We start from the raw sequence: 20,695 nt of genomic DNA on the forward strand, positions 1-20,695 counted from the left end.
AACAAATAGGTCAGGTTGTCACTGATGCTGTCTGACATGCTGCTCCGTGCAATTATATAGACACCAGGATGGACTAATTGGGCTGAATGGCCTGTTTCTGTCCTGCAACACTCCACGTAATTCTGTGTAATAGCGCTGCCATCCTAGGTATTGCTGTTGCCATTGAATATGAATAACAGTACTACAATTTCAATTATATCCAATGAAGATTTCAGTCTTGCCATTACTCTCTGTGCACATTTGATACATTGTGGGAATGATTCAGCAAGCCCTAGGAGCTTATATAATACAACAACAGCAACTTGCACTTATATGGCGTCTCAGAGCGCTTAACAGTGACGGAGCCTGACTCGTAATGCGTGAGTTTCACAAACCTGACTTTTTGAGCTGCAGTATTGAAAGCGAGCGGAGTGCAAGTTAGCAATGATGCCACCTGATTCTTGGTTATGCTGGCTTGCTTGAATTTTCCCTGAAGTATCAAGCAACAAGCACAACCTTAATGCGGGATCACAGTGCAGGTTTGGTAATCAGCTATCAATATAGATTAGAGTTGCTGAGAGAACAGAAACATGGATGCTTACAGCAGGGTTGTTTGCTTTCGCAGGAAGAAATAATCACTCAAATCTTAGAGTGGAGGATATCTCACAGTTTCTAACAGTGATGTGTTCCCACTAACCCTTGAATAATGCTTGGAGTGCTGAAACTATGCTATTTCTGGGGCTGTGTTCCTTTAATGAGCACATCTGCACTCTTGGAATCCTAGTTTTTATTAATAAGGATATAGAATATGTAACTAAAGTTGGCATAGTGTTTTTTAGGAAACAGCTTGATACTATAATGGGAAGACAGTAGAGTGGGTATTAATAATCCATAATAATCCTTACATTCAGTAGAGCACCTTTCACATTCAGAGGACGTTTTAAGGCTATTCAGAGGATAAGCACAGAACAGTAAACACAGCACACAACAATGTCCCATAAGCAGCCAGGATGTGAATTGACCAATTTTATTTGGGGGATTGTTGCCTTGGACACCAGAAGAAATTCCCGACGTGAAAAGCACTATACAAATGTAATCTTGTTATTGTTGTTGCTATAGGATCTTTAAAGTCCACCTGAACAAGGCAGATTAAAATCTATTTACTATCTCATCTAAAAGATGAAACTCCAGCACACCCCCAACCTTCCATTGGAGTGTCAGCCTGGACTATACGAGTTCAAATTTCCTATGCGGAGCTTGAAACCACACACTACTGACTCTGAAACGAGTGTGCGACCAATTGAGCCAGGCTGACACACATTCTGAAAGGATGAGATCCAATTAACATAGATCATCTTCACCTGAACCTCTCTTGTAGATTCATTTAAAGTAAACTAAATAAGCTATTATATCAGGCTCAATCCATATTACCTTTGAAAGGGAACTGGAGTTTAAGAGTGAAAGTGGGGTTCATGCAAAAAAGGCGATTAAAACACACAGATAACGATGGCACAAATTAGACAAGTTGGACTCTTCACTCTTGAAAACTGAAGTCTCAGAGGGAGAGGGACTTATAGAGGTAAACAAGATTTTAAATGGAATTAAGAAAGCGAATGCAGAGCAATGCCTTTAGATGCACTAAAACAGTAGAACAAAAGGGCATAGGTTTAAGAATTCAAAATGGCAATTTAAGGTCTGACATCAGGCAGTATTTCATTAACCAAAAGGTAATTAACGACTGGAACAGATTACCAAGAGCTTCTCTGTCGGGAGACAAAGTGATGTCGGCGTGACGTCACAATTTAAAAAAAAATAACAACAACAATGGCCTGGCTGCCACTGCCATCCGAGCCGTGAACCACACAGCCTACGGGCTGATGCTGTCCCACTGATCGCTCGCTCCCAGTCTCTGTGTGCGTGTTTTGGCTGCCGCCCTGACCCGAGCCTCCCTATGCCCCTCCACTCTAAATGTCTCTCCTCCCACCCACCTGTATCCCCTACTCCCCTTCTGTCCTTCTCTCACACTGCCCTCCCCACCTCTCTCTTTCCTCGACCCTATCACCACTTCCCTCTGTTCCAGCCTGGGCACCCTCTGCCAAGCCCATCGTGACTCCCGGCACTGGCTATTCCAGAGCAGCAACCCCAAGTGACCCATCATTCACTCCCTCTGCTCAAACCGCCTCCTTAAGGCAAACCCAACTTCCCCCTCCCTCCCCAACTCTCCACTCACACTACTCTCCACAACTATCTCTCCTGTACACCCAAAAATCCTCTCCGCATCACTCTCTCTTCCCTCTCAACCCTCCAGCAAACCCACCCGTATTTCCCTCCAAAATGTCCGTTCCCTCTCAAACAAAGCCTTCACCAACCACAACCTCATCCTGGACGAGAACTTGACATTCTTGGGCTCACTGAAACCTGGCTCTCCCCCATCCCCCTAGTGGAAGCCTCCCCTCCAGGCTACACCTTCCATCACACCCCCCGTCCAAGCCAACGTGGCAGTGGAGTGGCCTTCATTTCCAAAGCCTCCCTTGGTCTTACCTCCTACTCCTCTGGCTGCTTCTCCTCCTTCGAGCACCTCACCTTCTTCCATCCCATTGAAAACTCTCCCATTGAAAATCTTCCTTGTCTACCATCCCCCGGCTCCTTCCACACAGACATCTCTGCTCTCCTCTCTGCCCTGTCCCTCTACTCCAAGCACCTGCTCATCATGGGCGATTTCAACCTCCACCTAAACTCCCCTTGCACTACTTCTGCCAACTTCACTGCCCTCCTCTCCTCCCTAAACTTCACCCTTCACATAAATTCACCTACCCACAACCGTGGTCATACCCTTGAACTCATGATCACCCACGACCTTGACATTTCCTACCTCAGCATAGTGGACAAGGCCATTTCGGACTACTTCCTCATCTGCTTCTCCTCTCACATCCCTCTCTCCTCCACCAAGCCCTCAACCATCCTCTCCTGCCCTTGGAAAAGGCTACCCGCTGAGATCCTCACAAAGGCACTCGCATCATCAAACATTCTATCCCTCTGGCCTTCCACCCGCGGAGACCCTGAAGCAGCCATCCAGCTGCTCCATGATCGCCGCTCCTCCAACTTAAACTCCCTCGTCCCCCTGAAATCCAGGACCATCTCCAAACCCACCCGATCTCCTGGTACAACAACCATCTTCGCTGCCTAAAAGCCCAAACCCGGCTGCTCAAGTGCAGATGGCGGAAAACTGGCCTGACAGTTCATCACCAACTCTGGCACGAGCATCTCCACAGCTACTGCCATTCTTTGACACACGCAAAAACAGCTTTCTACTCCAACATCATCTTGGAGGCTAAACACAACCCTAAAATCCTTTTTTCCACCACCCACTACCTCCTCTGTGCCCCGCCCCTCAGGCCTCCTCAATCTTCATATCCAATGCCAAGTGCAAGGAGGTCATGGACTTCTTTGCATCTAAAATACACAACATCCGCCAGGCAGCCTCATCCACCTGCCTCTTGTCACCCACCACCATGCCCTCTCTGTCCCCTTCACCCTCCCCATCATCTGCTCCTGCCACGACCCCCATCCTACATTCCTTCCTCCCCATCTCTCCTTCCTCCCTCTCACCCACCATCACCTCTATGAAACCACCACCTGCTGCCTCGACCTCCTCCCCACCAACTTGCTGGTCACCCAGATCCCCAACCTCTGCCCACTACTGGCTGCGTCATCAACCAGTCCCTCTCCTCCGGATCAGTTCCTAACCCCTCAAAACTGCTGTCATCACCTCCCCCCCCCACACCTCAAAAAACCTTCTCCAGATCCCTCAAACCCCAGCCACTACCTCCCTATTTCTAACCTGTCCTTCCTGTAAAAGTCCTAGAATGGGTTGTTGCCAATCAACTTCATGCACATCTCTCCTCCCACTCCCTCTTCAAACCCCTCCAGTCCGGTTTACGCGCTGCCCAACGACATCCTCTCTATTTGTGACCAGGGCTCCCTCTGCCTCCTTGTCCTCCTGGACCTCTCTGCCGCGTTCGACACAGTCGATCGCGCCATCCTCCTTCACCGCCTTTCCTCCATCATCCCCTTCAGTGGGACCGCACTCGTCTGGTTCGAGTCGTACCTCACAAACTGCCAGCAATACATCTGCACAAACGGCTTCTCCTCCCGCTCTCACCCGGTTACCTGCGGGGTACCCCAAGGATCCATCCTTGGCCCCCTCCTCTTTCTGAACTACATGCCCCCTCTTGGGGATGTCATCCGCAGACATGGGGTACACTTCCACATGTACGCGGACGACACCTAACTCCATTTTTCCACCTCACTGTGCGGCCCCCAGTCCCGTGATGTTCTGTCAGCCTGCCTGTCAGACCTCAGGGGCTAGATGAGCACAAATTTCCTTCAGCTGAACATTGACAAGACAGAAGCCATACTCTTTGGCTCTCATCAACATCTAAAATCTCACAGTTCTCACCTCCTCCACCTACTAGACCTCCTCCTAAAACTCTCCAAACCCGTACGCAACCTAGGCATCAGGTTCGACCCCCAATTATGTTTCCTCCCCCACATCCAGTTCCTCACCAGCACCGTCTTCTTCCACCTCTGACGCATCACCATTCTCCGCCAATACCTCACTCCAAAAGCCGCTGAAACCCTGGTCCATGCATTTGTCACCTCTCAGCTGTACTATTCAAATGCTTTCTTCACCAGTCTCCCCTCCACTACCATCCATAAAATCCAGATTATTCAAAACTCTGCCGCCCACATTCTCACCCGCACAAAACTCCACTCCCCGATCACCCCAGTCCTTGCCAAACTTGGCTGCCTGTCCCAGAGAGGATCAACTTCAAGATCCTCACCCTTGTCTTCAAATCCCTCCAATCCTCTGCACCCCCTACCTCTCTGACCTCCTCTCTTCAAAGCAGTGCCAGTTGCCTTCGTTCCTCCGGGTCTGGCCTCCTCCTAGTCCTCCGCTCTACCTCAGCGCCTGTACCTTCAGCCACTATGCTCCGAGGCTCTGGAACTCCCTTCCTCACTCCTTTCGCCTCCCCCACTGACTTCCTATTTTCAGGTCTTGGCTGAAGACCTTTCTTTTCGACCGCGCCTTTGGTCACCTTCCTCCCCCTCCGCCTGGCTCAGCCCTGGGATCCGTTACTGTGAAGCGCTCTGAGACGCTGTCCAGTGTGGAGGGCATTATATAAATCCAAGTTGTTGTTGTTGTTGTTACCAAGAAGAGTGGTAAAACAAGGAGTGACACATATATATGCCACCTATGCACAGAAATTTTCCTCTGTTGAAATGCAATGCATTTTGCCTGATTAACACCAGACAATATTAAGCAGGTTGACGAGAGCCATGGCTTGGCACCCGCAGAGTGTGCATTGGGGTACTGTTGGAGTTCAACCAGCTAAAACCACATAGCTTGTACTCAAAATCATTGCCTGGCGAGCTTCTCACTGATCCCCTCCTCCCTTTCCCCCCGGCTCGGGGTCAGACTCCGCGACTGTCAGCGCTCCAGGATGCTACCCGTGTGAAGGGCGCTGTATCATGCAAGTTGACGTTGTTGTTGATCGTCCCGCTAGGACCACCTTATCCATTAGGGCTTCAGCTTGCAGGCTTAAAAGGAACCAGGAGGGAAGCAATTGACTGATTGACTGATCTGTCCCTCTATCTTATGCTGATCAGCCAGGCTGACTTGGTCTGACAGTAGCAGTGCCCTGGAGTACTGCGGACCCACCTGACCCAGGAAACCGACTACTGAGAACCACCACAGACAGTTTTTTTAAAAAAAACTACACACTCTCCAATGTGCAGCTGGTATGTTAGAGGTGTCGTCTTTTAGATGAGATGTAAAACCGAGGTCCTGTCTGACTGTTCAGGTAGAAGTTAACGATCCCATGGCACTTCTCATAAAACAAAGGGAGTTTCACCCACTGTTCTGGCCAGCAATTCCCATAAAATTGGTCATTTACTTTGTGGCTGGTTGTTTGTGGGTCAGTGCTCTGTACAAATTGGCTGGCACAAAAAACAGACACTGCAAATAGGATACCTTGTCAAGGTTTTGAGATGTCCTCCCGATGTGAAAGGTGCTTTGTCAAATATACAGATTATTATATTATTCTGCTTTAGTTACTTTAACACTGTACCCTTCCCTTTCCCCTTCTCTCCTGCCTTGCCCCTCCCTCCTTTCCTCGCAACCCTGAAACTTTAAGCGCTCTGGGATGCTCGGCAGATTAAAGTGAAGAGCAATATACAAATGCAAATTGTTGTTCTTGAACCTGTGACTTCATCTTCTGCTGTGTCAGAGATTCCAAAAGTATTGCTCTGTTTAAATTTTCAATCCCATTTAAAATCTTCTAGACCTCGGTATGATCCCCTCTGAGACATCTCTTTTCAAACTTAATTAAGATGGATGAGATCAAAGTCTCTTCTCTCCCTGCCAACTCTACACCCTTCAACACGCACTGAGTTTAGACAGTCTCAATCATTTATAGAGGATCAAGAAATGATAGATCCATTAAAACAATTATTCAAAACATGTCTCTGGTAGGCCAGTCAGAGTGAATGACACTTTTCAAATCAGAGTTGACAAGTAGGCGTGTAGCTCAAAAGGAGTTTTAAAGTCAGTACCTGTTTAATAATTAAATAACTACAATTTCAGGGAAACTGATCTAGAAATGTTAGCTGAAAAGCTGCCTAATAAGCATGTTTTTTATTATCTCAATACATATGAATGAGTGAGATAAATTTTGCTTATGATGTGGAGGTGACATTAGGCATTAGTACAGGAATTCTTGTTTACCAGAGATCTAATGTCCCTGAAAACAGATTTAACTATGCGTGTGTCAGCAGCCATTGTAAAACCTGACTGTTAGAAGGTAATATAGCTTGCTGTAAAACAACAACTTGCATTTATATAGTGCTGCTTATGCAGGGAAGGGTCCCAGAGCACTTTATAGCTTGTGGCAATAATGGGTAGTGCTTCTATCCCTTTGGCTACCATGAGATTTTGGTAAACTGGAGGATCTGTATTGGAGCCTATTCTGGAAATGTGTCGAACTATTCTCTCCCCAACTAATAAACTTTATCGTATTCATTTATCTTAGCTTATCAATAGCTTAGCTTTCAGTGGTGGAGCAGGGCTACCATTGTTGACGTTCATGGAGTACAGCTTTCAGTTTTATTTCATATAACAGTGACTTAATTTTAACCTTATTAAGATAATTATCATTCGTATCATCCTTTGAGGTTAGAATGTGATTTGTTAACATATTGTTTGTGGTATTTTATTTGGTCAGTTTGTTGTCTGACACGTATTGAAAACCCATCATCGTACTTAAAAGTATCCAAACCAAACTGAGATTCCATAAATGTTTGCCAACTATCAATGGGATGCTTTGCGATTTTAGTTGGTTAGACTCCAGCAGGAACCCCAATGCACACTCTGGGGTTCCCAAGCCTTGGCTCTTGCCAAGTTGTGCCTAATACGTTCTGGAATTAGCTAAGCAGAATGCATCCCTCCAGGGAGAGAGTGCGCATTCCAACAATCTATCTCTCGAATTTCCACGCGTAGGTGGGATGCATGGAATTCTCAGTTTGGTTTGGATACTCTTTAGCATATGGTGATGTGTCAGACACCCAGCTGTCCAAACAAAACACACACCCAAAAATTCCCAGTGTCTGTAATGGAGTGTGCACTCTCTTCTTGGAGGGATACAGCCTGCTTATCTAATTCCATTTTGATTATCACAACAAGTTTTGACTTTATGAAATGTCAATTTGAACCTATAGTAATGTTAAAATTCCCCTTTATCTCCTCCATTTTGCCATTTCTCATTTAAAAAGTATTATCAGGAGAGTCATGTTCTCAGTTGGGTGCTTTAAGAGCCAGTGAAAGCCAACATATTACAAGCATCAAGACATTGAGATGCTGATCCTCTTTTATTATCTTCAATATTTCTGTAAGCTCAGTTTTCAAAATTTTATTTCAAATGGTGACAGGCACAGATATCTGTTATTAAATACAAGAGAAAAATAGGTCTTATGGTGTATCAGCCAAACCCTTCCAAATCACTTGGTTAATATAACAACAACAACAATGATGTTATCAACAAATATGCATATTTCAAACAAGTTACTTTTTAAGACATTTAACACCATAGTTGAGGTGAAATGATTTAGGAAAGGAAGAATTTTCAAATGGGTTAAATAGTTGATCAGTAATTGTAGTTCCTAGTGAGAGGTCAGATTGAATTTTGCATAGGGCAGCTGAGGACACTTAACAGGAAATAGTTCTTTACCCAGAGGGTAATTAGCTATTGAAATAGTTACCAGGAAGGAAGGTAAGAGCCATGTGCACTGCTATTTCCGAAACAGTTTGAGGTTATAATGGGCAGACAATATAATGAGTATTAATAGTCCTTATATTTAGTATAACAAATTTAACATTGGGATGACATTTCAAAGTGCTACACAGGATATTGTCTTAAATGGAGTGAATGTGTATTTTATAGGTGAACACCACAGCCAATTTGCGCACAGCAATGTCCCACAAACAGCCATGACGTGAATGACCAATTTTATTTGGTGGGTTGTTGCCCAGACACCGAGAGAAACTCCCTTCTCTTTCCAATGAATCTCATGGGATCTTTAAAGTCCACCTGAACAAAGCAGATTGGAAATCAGTTTAATGTCTCATTTGAAGGGCAGACAGACTTCTTCTGAACGTCTCTTGTGATCCATCAATTAAGCTGTATAAGTATTCAAGTTACTTGAGTGTTTCATTGCCTCGTAGCCAAGTCATTAAGTGGATAAATAAACAATAACATTGGAGGCATAAAGATGATAAAACTTTGGTGAAATCCCTCAGTTCAGTCATTTCAAATTTATTATTCAAGACATTAATAATCTCATTTAATTTGCCAGAATCTTAAATTGATAATTTTTGTGCATTTTCATTCCTTGCTCATGTACAATCCAATGTCCATGTTGTCATAGTTGGTAGCACAATTGCCTTTGAGTTAGGAGGTTCAAGCCCCACAGCAGGACTTTGAACTCACAAGTCTAGGATGACACACCAATGCAGTGCTGAGGATGTGCTGCATTACCATTCTCCAGGTGAGATGTTTAACCAAAGTCCCTTGTGCCTATTCAGGTGGATGTTGAAGATCCCATGGCACTGTTTGAAGTAAGAATGGAGTTTCTCCCAGTGTCTTGGCCAACATTCCCCAGCCAAAATTCATGACTGTTAGCAGGACATTGCTATGCACAAATTGGCTGTCGTGCCCACCTTGAAAAAGTAATCACTACGCTTTACAGTGTATCTTGTGAATCACTTTGAGACATTCTCCTGACATAAAATACAAGGATTATTTATTATTATATTTCAGATTTTTAACAAAGTTATTGTTCAGGTGCTGAATATGCTTATAGACAGCACTCTGGGTCACTGCCCCTCGTGAAGGGCCCTGTTTAAATGCAAGTTGTTGTTTAGATAGGGCAACAAAGCTAAGCTTTTGTTGTACAGTATTTCAGATGGCCTAGTTTTAATGATGGAGAGGGAGGGGAGCATGTTTCCAAGTGGTTAGAGATCTGTACGTGTCTGACCTCTTCTGGGAGTCGTAGCTTCAAAAAATGGCCATTGTACCTTATCTTCAATATAATCGGTGACCCTGGGTGACAATGTTGGGATCAATGTAATGATTTACAAATAACCTAGCTTTAGGTGTCTCCAAAGGAGAAACCCCCTGGAAAAAAAGACTTCTCTCTTTCAAGGAAGACAATATTCCTTACTTTTTGAATTAGTTTCTTCTTTTCAGACAATCTACATCATCCCTTCAAACATTTTAATGGTTTTAGCTCTGAAATAGTCAGTACATCTGGATAAGAGCGAGTCTCAATCGCTAAATCGCTAATATCAGACTATAGGTAAGAATCAACACTTTGTAGATTTTGTAGGTTGGAAGATTAAAACTTTCCAGTACCTTCGGGCCGGCTGAAATGTTAATATTGTTTTTTCTGATCCTGTTCTAATGTCATTAACCTATACTGCCGGATGGTCTGACTTCTTGCCCTTGTCTTCAATAATAAAGCAGCCTCTCAGGCTCTTGGTCTGTTATTATATCCGTGCCAATCTGACTCCGAGCGATTGCTGATTTCACTTCAGAATTACCAAGGCTGCTTTGGAAGCAATAAATTGACCCATAAATTTGCTAAAAATAGCCTTCAACCAGATCACGATTTTCAATGACTTGCATTGAGCAGACCATTCAATAACTAATGGAGGGAGGCATTGCTGGCTCTGAATTTTATTGACGAGATGAACTTTAGAAACAAGGGATGGTAACAGTAACTGTCTCAGGCAGGAGTAGTGTAATGGTTCACTTGGCCTATCTCTCAAACTTTACACCTTCCTCATCATTTAATACCACGGATTTTTCTTTAATTCCAGTCCTTGTTTAAAATGCTTTATTATTCCTTGTTCCATCTACTGTTTGGATAATTTGTTCCATATGCCTTTCCACAAATCTTTCTAGTACTGTAGGTTCAAAGATTTATATGCTGATCTGGTTTTCAGTGGTTCAGATCTTTTAATAAAGATAACTATTCCTGCTCATAAGTCAAGGTCACAGTTGTTTTGGCTGGTACTGCAAAAGGCTGAATCCACTTTCTGAAGTTATATGTGAGAGGAAAGGTCTAAGAATCTGATAGAATGATCAGAAATAGAAAAGCAAATTTGGTTTATGCAAAGAGAATATTGGTGTAAACTCTTTCTAATGGTATGTGTGTGTGTGGATGTGTTTGCAACCACAACAACAACTACAACAAGAATAAATTACATTTGTATAGCACCCTTCACATTGGGAGGACGTCCCAAGGCACTGGATTTGGACCCGAGCAGGGGGTTGGGATCAGAAATGGTGGAGGGCAGGAAGGGTAGGGGTAGGAGAGTGACCGAAGGCGTGGTCAAAGAGGAGGATCTTGAGACATGCCTTGAAGGAGGCAACAACAACAAAATTACATTTGTATAGCACCTTTCACATCATGAGGACGTCCCAAGACACTGGACAGACAGAGTTATGGACCTGAGCTGGGGGCCGGGGAGGGTGGAGGGTAGTTGGGGAAGCAGGGAGAATCAAAACATGGACGAAGAGGAGGGTCTTGAGATGGGTCTTGAAGGTGGAAAGGGAGGGGGCGAAATGGAGGGACTGGGAAAGGATTTCCAGAGGTGGAGGTAGAGTGACAGAAGGCCCGCCTCCCAATGGTGGGGCAAGCGAGGTGGGAAATGCGAAGCAGGCCGGAGCCCGATGAACGGAGGGAGTGAGCAGGATGGTAGCACGTTAGTAGGTCACAGAGGTAGAGGGGAGCAAGACCATACAGGGCTTTGAAGGTGAGGGCCAGGATCTTAAACTGTACTGTCTGTGTGAAGCCAGTGGAGTTGGGTGAGGATGGGGGTGATAGGGTTGTGGAGCCTGGTTCGGGAGAGGACACGGGCTGCAGAGTTCTGGAAAATCTGCAGCCTATGGAGGGGGAAGTTGGGGAGGCCGAAAAGCAATCAGTTTGCACAGTCGGGCCTCAGTGTAATGAAAGCTTGTATGATGGTTTTGGCGGCCTGGGGTGTGAGACAGTGGCGGGGCCGAGCGACGTTGTGGAGGTGGGGGAAGGCAGAGCGGGTGCAGGTGTGGGGTAGAAAGGATAGTTGAGGGTCAAACAAGACCCCAAGGTTCTGGGATGACTTAGCAAGGTGGAGTGTGCAACCATGGATGGTGATGCTGTCAGCTCCTGAGATGAGGAGGTGCTGACGGGAGCCAATCAGGAGGGCCTCGGTCTTGTTGACATTCAACTGAAGAAAGTTAGCTCTCATCCAGGACTTGATGTCTGACAGACATTCTGTCAGCACAGCAGTGGTCCTGGAGTCAAGGTTGGAGGCAGAGAGGTAGAGTTGGGTGCCATTCGCATACATGTGGAAGTTGACCCCATGTCTGTGGATGATGTCACCAAAAGGGAGCACATAGTTATTGAAGAGGAGGGGACCAAGGACAGAGCCCTGAGGAATGGCACAAGAGACGTGTGGGGGCTAGAGGAGAAGCCGTTTTTGGACATGAACTGCAGGCAGTGAGAGAGGTACAATCTGAACCAGTCAAGGATAGAGCTGTGAAGGTTAATGTGAAAGGGTGAGGCAGTGGATGAGGATAGAGTGGTCCACAGTGTTGAAAGTAGCAAATAGGTCAAGGAGGATGAGGAAGCAGAGGAAGCCCTGGTCTCAGATGGACAGAATGTCTTTTGTCACTTTGACCAGGGCTGTTTCTGTGCTGTGTGTGGATCGAGGCGAAGGGACTGTGAGATGGAGTTCCAAAGGAACTCTATGTGAAGGAACTATATGTGAATACATGTGTGTATCTGTATGCAGATGTGTGTGCGTGTGCGTGTGTACGTATATCCCTTTCACCCTGCTCTTTACAATGATTCCCAATATAAAGTATTATAAATGTAAATAGAAAATATAACATGTTAAAACTTAATTTTATGTATTAAAATATAATGATCTCACTGTTCCCTTCACTCAGCAAACACTAGCTTACTTCCTCTGTTTTATCCACTACACTGTCAGTCCCTGCTGGGGGGAGAAATCTCGATCCATGTGGAATTTTTCTCTCCTAGTTCTTTCTCCAGATTATTCCAATTAATTGCCCCTATGGGGAGTGTCTGGATTTTACCACTGTGGGAGAGGTCTTCCTGAGAATCCCAACATTTGACCTAGGCTTAGTCTGCCAGACCATTTATCTTAAAATTTGATTGTGCAAAAATCTTAAATTCAGCATTAGTTTGGAAGCTACAGTACATAAAGTGAAATTTTGGCTTCCGAATTAAGACTGGATTTAAAAAATTGCCACAGTTCTGCACGTTTTTAGTCTTACTTTACATTACATTGAAATGTCTTTCATTTTAAGTCACATTGATCCTGCAGGTGAATACCAAATGCAATTCCATGCCTATGCACCAGTTGACACTATTGAGAAAGGTAAAGTACTCTGAGCACATTACTCTGTTTCCTTATCCTTGGGGATCCTTCTCCCACCCCTTCCCCCCAGGACTTTGAAGCCAACAGCCCTTATGATAGCCTTCACGGCCTGTTCTGTTAAATCAACAGTGGAGTGTGAACGTCACACTTTCTTTATGGACATCAGACACTTTCAGCCTCAGATAGCTCCACTGTAATCCTGTGAGGCAAACCCACACCGATCTGACAGATTAATCTTAATCCCTAATTTATGGACCGTCACACTGCTTTCCAATTCCAAATCAAATTCCAGTCGTTAGTGGTTGGCATGAAGGTATTATCTGCTCTAGTGAAGATATATATATATATTTTTCAACTTTTTCAACTTTTTTAACTTCAAGATCGCATTCTTTCTTTAGCATTCAAGCTTCTTCTCACCACATCTTTAATGCTGTGATGCGGAAAAATGTTTTGCTTTCTGTTTAGCATTATCGTACCCTGTTTTGGGTATGCTTATCTCTAGAGTATGCTTTGCATTTCTAATATCCATTTTCGCTGTTTTATAGCAAACTTCCTCACTCCTCCTACAATTTCCACTCTCCTTCTCCCTGTGTGTTTTTGTATAATCTTTTTTTTCTCCTTTCACTTCAGTTTAATTGACCTATTTATTCATTTGGAGAAATGGAATTGTCTCACACTGTTTCCCTTGTTGAGCATTAGTAATGTGTTGTGGAACTATTGTGTTGTGAATATGGGATTATTACAGCAGGACAACTCAGGGTTATTATTACTGTGATATTAAGTAATTCTAGAAAGCCCAAATGTTTTTGAAATAATGAGTAATGGGGTAGGAATTCTTTGGAGATGCCAGGGCTATGAAACATTGATAAAAGTACCATCATCCCTGTCAGGAATACAAATCGCTGACTATCCAGTGCCTTGGGACGTGAAAGGCACTATACAATTGTAATTGTTGTTGCTATATCATCAGAAAAAATAATAAAATTTCATTCAAAGAGCCAAATAGAAACAACTATAATTTCTGTCTTGTTAACAAAATTACAGCATTAGTTTATTCCCGAGTAAAGAAACATAATGAGCACTCAGAAATTTCTAAGCCTACATGGATAAATATATCATGGATTTTCATTTTATCTAGTTATTGCAAGGTTACAGCTATCAATAATGCAAGATTCTATGAGCAACCAATTATTGTCATTAAACAGAATAAATTGTGCAAATATTTCCCCAATTTATTTTTGTTTTAGGTTTTAGATTTAGATTATCTCATTAGAGAATACTGTCTGAACTGTAATCTCCTGTTATTCTTGTAACATCTGTCTGACAGAAAGACAGAAAAGTCTCAGTGAAATATGGACAATGTTTAACATTGATTTGTCTACAGGTATAAAGTAAACAGGTTTCCTGAATCATAACAGGTATAACAGGTTTCCTGAATCATTGTCTCAATAGAGTGATGTTATATTGCACAGGTATGTCACGACTCCTCTTACCTTGGCACTCACAAGCTCAGTTGGTGGCTCAGTTGGTAGCACTCTTGCCCCTGAGTCAACATTTGTGGGGTTCAAGCCATAAGTTGGAACTTGATTTCATTGCCCAGGCTGTAACTTCAGTACAATCCTGAGAGAATGCTGCATTATTAGAGGTGCTGTCCATTGGATAAGATCCCAAATTGAGGTCCTATTGTCCCGTTCTTCACATGGATGTTAGGATCCCAAGACAATATTTGAAAAGAGAAGTGCATTTTTCCCAGGGACCAGGTCAGCAATCCTTCAAGTACATTGGGACACTGCTGTGCGCAATTGCCTGCCGTGTGTTCAAATTAACTGCTGCATTTGCCATAGAATACATAGTCCTTCACCTGTGAAGCACTTTGAAGCGTTTTGATATTATCCAGATTTATAACAACAACATGCATTTTATATAGTGCCCTACACATGGGGCTTGTAAAGAGTTAAATGGAGTGATACGGCACATTACAGACTAGTTGGCTCAACTCGTCCGTGCAGGTGCTTACCCTTTACATGAGTCCCACCCCTCCATGTGCAAGGTTTATTATTGTAGTTCTGTGAATAAATCATTTATTTTATTACATTTGCAAGTGCTGCAAATGGAAATTTCCCACAAAATTTCTGGGATGGATTTGTGAGCTGAGCCAACAGGTCAGCTCAGGCTTGGGGGCCGAGACTGGAGCAGTGCTGTCACTTGCCTCCAGCTTCCAAACTGCTGAATTATGAGTATACTGATGATCGGGCTGAGAGCAATGTGACCAGCGAGGAAAATGTATTGGCACTTCTGGTTGCGATCCTATTAATAGACTTGTCACTAATACTTTACACCAACAATTTTGCAAGATCTGGCAAAACTAATGACATATGCATTTGAAATGTTAGACTGTGACACTTTTAATGATTATGTAATGCAGCCGTTGTATCATTGTATAATTGTAACTTAACTCTTGCAGGACTAGAGGTTCCTGACAGATCGTAAAGCAACCATTTTCTGTCACAACTGGAGACGCCAGGGATCAATCACCGACTTTAATGAAATTATTAGCTGTGGCAGCGGTTGGCAGTTGGGTCTTTTAAATTTAAAAAAGAAAGGGGTATTGAAGTGTAACACATACTGATCGCCCAAATGATTGATATTTCCAGTTCTTACTTATCATGCCTGAACGTGATAAGCAAGAAATGGAAAGATCAATCATTTTGCTTTTTGTTATCCTTGCATTTGATATAGCATCTCATCACGTCTCAACAATATGGTAAGGTGCTTTATCAAATGCAAGGATTATTATTATTTACTATCCAATGACACTATTTAGTTTAATTCTATATCAATGCTCGTATAGAGCCATACAAAATAATAACGCACTATATCAAACGTAAGGATTATTACTTTTGCACCTATTCTCAACTAATATCTATCACCATTTATGTTTCTGTTCCTTACCATGGTCTGAGCAGAAGATCTGTCAGTTGGATGTAATTTTATCTAATGGGTGGTCCTTTATGGTGAATCAGTCAGGCGAATATTAACAGTAGGTTTCTTACACCTATTTGATTTCCAAATCTCGCTGTTAAATATCAGCCTGGCTGAGTTAGTAACACTCTGGGTTAGACATTGTGGATTCAAGCCTTCGCAATCACTTTGCAATCACAGTCCAGACTGCCTTTTCAGGCAGACGATGAAGATCTCATTGCACTATTTGAAAAATGAAGTGAGTTTCTCCCAGTGTCTTGGCCAACATTCCCAATGATAAAACTAGTCATTCACTGCATAGCTGTTTACAACATAGCAACGGATAAACCATCAAGATGCTTCTACATGAACACCACAATTAATATTCATACAGAACGGTTTACGTACATTTATATTAAAATATGTAAAAAGATATGAAGCCGCTCACCTTCGAGAACTCAGTGTTAAGGGATTCCTGTGGCATTTGAATATCAAACAGACTATTATTCACTTGATGTTTACAAGGTATTTTGCAATATCGATTAAATGCATTCCTCTTATGTGATAGGATTCTGGTAGAGATACTGCTCATCGGCATCCAACTCTTGATTCAAACAAGATTCCTCACAGGAATGCAAAGGATAGCCATGAGCAATAGTCATTAAAAATACACAAACAGCTGCCAAACATTGCACATCTATTTGAGGTATGTAACAGTGAGCTTTAAGACCTCTGTAAGAACAGTATAATTAACTCTGTGACCTCGCGTACTCCCTTTCCAAGTTCCTAATTATATTATAGAACAGTGTAAAATACCAGTTGATTGTGTGTGTGGTGCTTGTGTGCTTTATATTGTCATTGGGACCCTATTTTATCACAGTCTATAAAACACTGATGAAAATGTACTGGAGGGCCAACTTCTATCAAATCAAGCAGAATACACAAAATGGCACACATACACAAGATTGATAACAGTAATAAGATTTTTTTTAGGTGTAATGGTTGTTACTGCCCTCAGAGTCTCCAAATGTCCTCCACTTTACTTGAAACAATAATAAATAAAACAAACAATAATCGCCAAAATAATTGATTTTTTTTTTCCAGACCAATTATTTTGTTGACATCAGCAGTGATGTTGCAGCTGTTTCTATGTAGTACTGCCTTATGTAATTCTATGTATAGAGCTTCCTTATATATAAATATTTATATAATTCTGGGAAGCAGAAATAATGAGGTGAAAAACACAATGTTTTGCAATGCATTCCATCTGATAATTATCATATTAATCTATCAGGAAATGTCATATTTTTTCACTGCAAGTGCAATTAGGGGAAGGTCTGGATCAAAAGAAGATAGGAAGGAGAGTTAATGAAGGTGATTGCTCACCATGGAATCTGATGTGCAGGATTTTCTACCTGGATGCCCTAATAGTAAATCTGCTTTGAATTTCTTTTCAAGTCATGCAGTATTGATTGTAAATCCAATAGGCTTGCAAAGCAGTAGAGTTGCTAGATATCACCTCCTAACATGATGGTTGTCTCCTCTTCAAATCAGAGGAAATTGACTTCTTCCACTCAAAAACTGCGGGTGATGCTTCAGCACTGGCTGCCTCAGCAGTCGAGGGGCTAATGAAAAATTCATGATCTCCTGCCTTGAAAATCCACCCTTCTGCATCAGGATTGTGCATAATATGGCTGTATTTACATCTTGTGCATCTACCTGCCTTAATTGGTAGCACTTGCATTCGCCTCCGCTAAATTGTTGTTCTACTCCAAGGACAACCCCAGCTTCCTCTTCTCCATCACGAACAGGCTCCTCCGCCCACCCTCTCATGCCTCACTCATCCTCACCTCAAATGCCAACTGTGAGGTGATGCTGGACTTCCTCGAATCCAAAGTCGAGGAAATCCGCTCAGCTGCCTCTGCCCCTGCATCTGCTACCCCCTGCCCATTTCGTCCTCCCACACGGCCCTACCTATCCCTCCCTCCACACCTTTGAACCTGTTTCACCCTCCTCTCTCATCACCACCATAACCCGTACGAAACCCACCACCTACTCCCTCAACCCAATCCCTACTCACTCCTTACCTCCCAGCTCCACCTCCTTGCCCCTCTACTCACTGACATCATTAACCTCTCCCTGTCCTCTGGTACTGTTCCCAACCTTTTAAAAAAAACGCTGTCTTCACTCCTATCCTTAAAAAACCCTCCCTACTCTCTAGTCCCTAACTACTGCCCCATCTCCCCATCTCCAACCTGCCCTTCCTCTCCAAGGTCCTGGAACAAGTTGTTGCTTCTCAACTTCGCTCCTTCCTCTCCACCACTCCCTTCTCGAACCCCTCCAATCGGGCTTCTGTGTCGCCCACAGCATAGAAACAGCCCTGGTCAAAGTGACAAATGACATTCTGTCCATCTGCGACCAGAGCTCCCTCTGCCTCCTCGTCCTCCTTGACCATTCTGCTGCTTTTGACACCGTCGATCACTCTAACCTCATCCACCGCCTCACCTCTCACCTCAACCTCCACGGCGCTGTCCTTGACTGGTTCAGATCCTACCTCTCACACCGCCTGCACTTCATCTCCTAAACAGCTTCTCCTCTAGCCCCCGGACCATCTCGTGTGGTGTTGCTCAGGGCTCTGTCCTTGGTCCCCTCCTCTTCAATATCTATATGCTCCCTCTTGGTGACATCATCCGCAGACATGAGATCAACTTCCACATGCATGCGGATGACACCCAACTCTATCCCTCTGCCTCAATCCTTGACTCCAGGACCACTGCTGTGCTGACAGAATCTCTGTCAGACATCAAGTCCTGGATGAGAGCTAACTTTCTTCAAATGAACATCAAAAAGACTGAGGCTTTCTTGATTGACTCCCATCAGTGCCTCCTCACCTCAGGCTCTGACAGCATCACCATCCATGGTTGCACACTCCACCTTGCTAAGCCAGTCCGGAACTTTGGGGTCTTGTTTGACCCTCAACCATCCTTTCTACCCCACATCTGCGCCATGACCCGCTCTGCCTTTCCCGTCTCTGCATCGTCGCCCGGCTCCGACACTGTCTCATACTGCAGGCCGCCGAAACCCTCATACACACCTTCATTACATCGAGGCTCACTATGCAAATTCATTGCTTGTCGGCTTCCCCAACTCCTCCCTCCATAGGCTGCAGATCATTCAGAACTCTGCAGCCCATGTCCTCTCCCGCACCATTCTTGCTCAACTCCACTGGCTTCCCATCACACAGAGGATACAGTTCAAGATCCTGGTCCTCACCTTCAAAGGCCTCCACGGTCTTGCTCCCCTACCTCTCTGACCTCCTAATCCCCTACCATCCTGCTCACTCCCTCCACTCAGCAGTCTCTTGTCTTTGCCTGCTTCACGTCCCCCACCTTGCTCGCCCCACTATCAGCGGGAGGGCCTTGCGCCACTCTGCACCCACCCTCTAGAATTCCATCCCACAGTCCCTCCATCTCACCTCCTCCCTCGCCACCTTCAAGACCCACCCCAAAACCCTCCTCTTCAACCATGCTTTCAATCTCCCTGCTTCCTACCCTGTCCTCCACCCTCACACACCCCGACCCCCAGTTTGGGTCCGTAACTCTGTCTGTCCAGCACCTTGGGATGTCCTCCCGATATGAAAGACTCTATACAACGTATTTTTGTTATTGTTGAGTCAGAAGGTTGTGTGTCCAAGCCCTACATCAATATTTGGAACTAATATAGTCCAGGCTGACACTCCAATGCAATGCTGGAGGTGAACGTGTCATCTTTGGATGCCATGTTAAACTGAGGTCCCCTCTGCCTGTCCAGGTGGATGTTAAAGACCATGGCACTTTTCAAGAAGAAAAGGAAATTTCTCCAGATGTCTTAGACAATAGCCCCCCAAGTGAAATTGATCACACACTCCATGTTTGTTTATGAAACGTTGCTGTGCAAAATTGGCTGCTACGTTTGCCACAAAACATATAGTCACTTAAATTACAATCACTTATATCTTGTGAAGCATGTTGAGATACCTCGAAGATGTGATAAGGCACTACATAAAATACAAGGATTATCATTACCTTAATTGCGTTTCTATGAGAAAATTACTTTTCTACTAATTAAAATAACACCTTGGCTTGTGTGCCTCTGGGTCAGAGCATTGCAAGATCAAACCTTATGTCAGGAATTAAGATCATTGTCTTGTCTGACTGATATTCCAGATTAGTTTTGGGGAGCGTTACATTGTTAAAGATTCTCGTCTTTTTCAGGTGGAAGCTGAAGGTCCCATGATACTATTTGAAAAGAGAAGGAATTTATTCCAGAGTTCTGGTCATCTAATCCTCCTAATAAATTAATAATCCCTGCATTTTGACATAGTGCCTTATCACATTTTTGAGATTATGTAGGCAGGTTACGTGCATCCCTCTGAGGAGAGACAAAGAGAAATCTCCATACATATGTGGATATAGCGTCCAATTGCACACTCGCCTTATAAACGAGAGGACCTGGGTTTGATTCCTGGGCCGGGTGAAACCTTAGGCATGTTTCCTTGCTCCACATGCCTTTGTTTACTGAATAGTAAGTAATTGGCAAATCGCTTTCTGGGGGTAATAATCTCTCAAAAAAAATGTGGTCACTCAGTCGATGATTGTTCGTGGGACAATTGGCCACTGTGTTTAGCCCACAATATAGGCAGGTAATCCACTTTACAATATATTCTGTAGAAGTGCTTTGAGATGTCTCAATGACGGGATAAGGTGCTGT

Source organism: Callorhinchus milii, unplaced genomic scaffold (assembly GCF_018977255.1).
Source record: "Callorhinchus milii isolate IMCB2004 unplaced genomic scaffold, IMCB_Cmil_1.0 Scaffold1, whole genome shotgun sequence".
NCBI lineage: Eukaryota > Metazoa > Chordata > Chondrichthyes > Chimaeriformes > Callorhinchidae > Callorhinchus > Callorhinchus milii.